The sequence below is a fragment of the Hippocampus guttulatus genome, chromosome 2 (genome assembly GCF_054856545.1).
Source record: "Hippocampus guttulatus isolate MCC_2025c chromosome 2, RoL_Hgut_1.0, whole genome shotgun sequence".
Taxonomy (NCBI): Eukaryota; Metazoa; Chordata; class Actinopteri; order Syngnathiformes; family Syngnathidae; genus Hippocampus; species Hippocampus guttulatus.
Window position 1 is genome coordinate 33,628,226 of NC_141262.1, and position 5,242 is coordinate 33,633,467.

The following is a 5,242-nucleotide window of genomic DNA, read 5'->3' on the forward strand; positions in this document are numbered from 1 at the left end:
CCACACGCGCGGTCCCAATACTTATTCAATATTCCAACAAAGTGCAGTTTTTAGATGACATGTGGCAGGTAGTGTGGCCGAGCGGTCTAAGGCGCTGGATTAAGGTTCCAGTCTCTCACGAGACGTGGTTTCAAATCCCACCACTGCCATTTAAATTTTGGCTGTTATCCAGTCGTACATTCTTTGTGCCCAACACAACCTTCTTGAGTTAAATAAAATGTTGCTTTTGGCAAAAAGTGGACTAATTTGAATTATTGTTTCTATTGACTTCTGTTGCTGCCATAAGGTATGAGGACCCATCGTGGGTCTTCCTTCGAAAAGCAACACATGGAAGGAATTCTACAACTTGCATTGCATAAGCTCCCCGATTCTCGTGGGATGTCCAGATAGCAGAGGATGGTTTCGATCCATCGACCTCTGGGTTATGGGCCCGGCACGCTACCGCTGCGCCACTCTGCTGCTGAGCTCGGGAGACTCTCTCATTGCTCTCAGCGCTTGACAAGGCTGAGGACCAGACCAAATGGCAACTGGACTGTGCTAGTTGTCTTTGAGGCAGTTCGCCTCTTAACCAAGTTGGAGTTATCACGTAAAAAACAAGGGGAGATCTGAGAAGACTATGCTGGATGTTGGTGTTCAGACCACACGGCAGGGGTGCCGATGCTTATTCAATATACCAACAAGGTGCAGTTCTGAGACATAGTTGGACAGGTAGTGTGACCGAGTGGTCCATCGCGCTGGATTTAGGCTCCAGTCTCTCAGAAGGCGTGTGTTCAAATCCCACTGCTGCCATTTCAATATGGGCTGTCATCCTGTCCAAATGTCTGTAACCCAGGCAAGCTTCTTAGGTGAAATAAAGTGCTTCTTTTGGCACAAAGTAGACCAATTTGAATTTCTGTTCCTTGTGAGTTCTGTTGCTGCCGCAAGATATCAGACCTGTTGTGTTTATTCTTTTACTTTATGTTAACTGTTTTGTTAAGCGCTTTTTTACAGCTGCCGCTGTTGTGAAAGCGCTATATAAATCAGCATGTATTGTATTGTATTGTATTGTATTGTAACAATCAAAGTTCTTCCCTAAATTTCTTTCTCTTTGCATTTCCCAGGAATCCAGACTGTAAACATATCTGGTCTCGAAACCTTGGACTCAGAATGAGACAAGTGAAGGACAACAAATGTTTCATTTTTCAGGTGAGTGAACTGAGAAAGGGTAAATCTCCACATGCCCGAATTTTGGACAAGATCATTCTTCATTTCAGGACTCCAATAGCTCTTTGCAAAAGCAACACATGAGTGGAAATCCACAGCTTGTTTAGTTTAGTTCCACAGATTCACAGAAGTCCAGATAGCAGAGGATGGTTTCGATCCATCGACCTCTGGGTTATGGGCCCAGCACGCGACCGCTGCGCCACTCTGCTTCTGAGCTCAGGAGACTTTTTCATTGCTCTCAGCGCTTGATAAGGCTGTGGACCCGACCAAATTGAAACTGGACTGTGCTGGTTGTCTTTGAGGCCATTCGCCGCTTATCCAAGTTGGCTTTTTCACATTAAAAACAAGGGTAGATCAGACAAGACGACCCTGAATGTTCAGACCACACGCAAAAAATACTTATTCAATATTCCAACAAAGTGCAGTTTTTAGATGACGTGTGGCCGAGTGGTCTAAGCCGCTGGATTTAGGCTCCAGTCTCTCAGGAGACGTGGGTTCAAATCCCACCACTGCCATTTCTTTGTTAGATCCGATCTTGCCCAAATTTCTCAGTGAGCCAGACAAACGTCTTCAGTGAAATCAAGGGCTGGTTTTGGTACAAAGTGGAACCATTTGAATTTTCTGGTTCTTTTTTTTTGTTCTCTTGCTGCCTTAAGGCATCAAGACCCATCAAAGTTCTTCCGGAAATTACAACATCTTTGCCTTTAAAACAAATCCAGACTGTAAACTTATCTGGTCACAAAACCTTGGATTCAGAATAACACAGGGGAAGGAAGACTCATGTGTACTTTTTGAGCTGAGTGAACTGAGAAAGGCTAAATTGCCATGTGACGGAATTCCTGAGTAGACCATTCTCAACTTCAGCATCCCTAAAGTTCTTTTGAAGAGTTCCACATAAAAGAATTTCTGTGGCTTGCTCAACATAAAGATTCAACTGCAAAGTCCAGATAGGGGAGAATGGTTTCGATCCATCGACCTCTGGGTCATTGGCCCAGCACGCTAGCGCTGCGCCAGTCGAAGACTACGCTGGACGTTGGTGTTCAGACCACACGGCAGGTGTCCCAATGCTTATTCAATATGCCAACAAAGTGCAGTTTTTAGATGACATGTGGCAGGCAGGTCGTGTGCCCGAACGGTCAAAGGCGCTGGATTCAGGCTCCAGTCTCTCACGAGGGGTGGGTTTAAATCCCACCACTGCAATTTCAATATTGGCTGTCATCCTGTCCACTTTTCTTGGTGCCCAAGACAACCTTCTTGAGTGAAATAAAATGCTGCTTTTGGCAAAAAGTGGACTAATTTGAATTGTTGTTTCTATTGATTTTTGTTGCTACCATAAGGGATGAGGGCCCATCATGGGTTCTCCTTTTAAGAGCAACACATGGACAGGAATTCTCCAGCTTGCTTTGCATGAAATCACCAGATAGCAGAGGATGATTTTGATCCATTGACCTCTGGGTTATGGGTCCATTATGCCATCACTGCACCACTCTGCTGCTGAGTTCAGCGTCCTCTTTCGTTGCTCTCAGCGCTTGACAAGGCTGAGGACCCGACCAAATTGCAACTCGATTTTGCTGGTTGCCTTTGAAGCAGTTTTGCCTCTTTTCTAAGGAGGCTCTGTCACGTTCTAATTTAGGGGAGTTCGGACAAGACTACCCTGAATGTTGATGTGCAAACCATGTTCCTGCGGTGCCCCAAAATTTGATAAATTTATCAACAAGCTTACATTCACGGATGGCTTTACTCAGGTTGAGTTCAAAGGTGCTGTATTCATGCTCCAGTCTCTCAGTAGGTGTGGGTTCAAATCCCAACATGTGCCATAGCTTAACAAATTCTGGGTATCTCCTATTTTGTCAGTGGTCCAGACAAGTTTCTTGACTTGAATAAAGGGCTTTTTTTTCACCAATTGGAACTTTTTCATTTTATGTTTGTGTTTTTTCGTCTTTCCGACATACGGTATGAGGACCGTTAACAATTCTTCCCATAATATCAAGATCTTTCACGCTCATCTTTGCTGCCAATTTAATAGGTAACTATTACTTCCAAAAACATGCATGGCAGGCTGATTGGACGCTCTAAATTGTCCCTAGGTGTGAGTGCGGATAGTTGTTGCCTGCGATTGGCTGGCAACTGATTCAGGGTGTCCCCGCCTACTGCCCGAAGACGGCTGGGATAGGCTCCAGCACCCCCCGCGACCCTAGTGAGGATCAAGCGGTTCGGAAAATGGATGGACTGTGGGGTCGGAATGAGATTTCCAATCTAAATAAATCGATAACCTTCAACGTAAAGCTGCTCTAAGATCAAACATTGACCGTCGCTCAGGACTAAGTTAAGGTTATTCAGAGTGCAGTCACTCATATCTCAAGGCACCACTGAATATAACCTAAAAATTCAATTTGGTGCTTTTAGTCTTCGATAACTGTTTGCGTTAAACCAGTGTTTCGGTGCAAGGCTCCGTCAAGGGGGGCGCGTCTGACCTCGGGGACATGAGGGGATAGTGGCGCTCTCATTGGCAGAATTTGTGCAGGGAGCATTCGAAGGGAGGAAATATGACAAGGTTGTGTAGTGCTTGGCTTCACTGTGACTACGGTGGCAGACGAGGAAAGATCAGTGTGCCTTCTGTGTCTATGAATGTTGGTAGCAGACAGCATGAAGCCAAATAAATTAAGGCGTCACTTAAAGACATTGCACCCCAATCACGCTGATAAGGCGCTTGAGTTTTTTCAGCGAAAACGTGCCAAATATTGCCAACAATCACCCCGCTTTGCGATTGCTACTTCAGTAAACTCTAAAATACAGGTCCCGGCTACACATTGAGCAGGAGCCGAGAGCTGTGTCCTGCTTTAAACCTCGCTTCGAAAAACTGTGCATGGCAAAACATGCTCTTTGTTGCCATCAATCCAGACGTCATCTTTAATTTTAAAAAAATCAGCAGAAATTAATTTACATATTTTTGTTTTGCAGGTTAAAGTTTTTTTTAAATATTGTGCTTATGAGTTACTGTTGGTGATCAGTTTGAATGCATTATTATTTATTGATTTTATGTAATTTTATATTTCAGTATCGTATGGTTTGACATGGTCAGTCAAAAATGTTTAGTTTAAGGATTTAATTCTAGTTTTAAATTTCAGATGCACTTTAAATCTTTTGTTACAGATAAAGTTATTCTTTGTTTTAAGTTGGTCCATATTTCTTTTTTTATTCTCTTACAGGTTAAGAAGAATACAGTGTTATGCAGAGGTGTACTTATAACAATTTTATAGACAAATGACAGTATTTATAGTTGCGCGATATGTTTTCTTCTTCCTAGGCGGGGCATGACAGAAAATAATTGAGAAGCACTGGTTTAAACTAAGGTACAATTTCAATTCAAACTTTGTCCAAGATATTTTAAGTTTTGAAGTATTTCAGAACAGTTTATATCGAACTTTACTTCAGTGATGTGCTCAAGATCAAAATGTGCATAATGATACACTGACGTATCTCCCCCCCCCCTTTTTATTTCTTTTAATGAATAAAACCTCTTGTTTTCAATGTGACCCATAGAGCTACTTCGCTTCTGGAATTTATTGTCGGTACTTATTCATTTATTTATTTTACGTGAGCTCTGGGGCAGAGGATGACAACGAACAGTCGAGAGGAGGGAGACGGTGGCTAATACTGCCACCTAGTCCTCCAAGTGCACTGAAGCAGTCAGATTCAAAGTTCTTCAGTTGACATTTGCTATTTGCTATAAAACATAAAATTGGGAATAATGTACTGTAAATGTGTGCATGAACATGTTTTCTACAATTTTCTCTTTAACTCAAGACAGACAATTTCCAGGTGACTCCGCTGCTTATACAGTCAGCATATGAGACATTGTTTTTTTGAGTGCATCCATGGCTTCCGACAGCTTGAAGCAAACAAATAGGTAGGCCAGGGCCACGATTGTGAACCTCCGATGAAAAGCAAGCACAGTGATGGGTCGTCTCACAGGTAAACCACTCAAGCCACATTCAATCCTAAAATATCAAAATGGCACCGAATCTGAGAACGTAAA

The 5,242-nt window shown here is 42.9% G+C and overlaps 1 non-coding gene across 1 annotated transcript; it reads left to right on the forward strand.

The window, feature by feature from the left end:
- The first annotated feature begins 67 nt into the window (after window positions 1-67).
- On the forward strand, window positions 68-149 carry trnal-aag (transfer RNA leucine (anticodon AAG)). The gene has a single exon. It is a non-coding gene; the product is annotated as a tRNA-Leu (tRNA).
- Window positions 150-5,242: the final 5,093 nt, after the last annotated feature.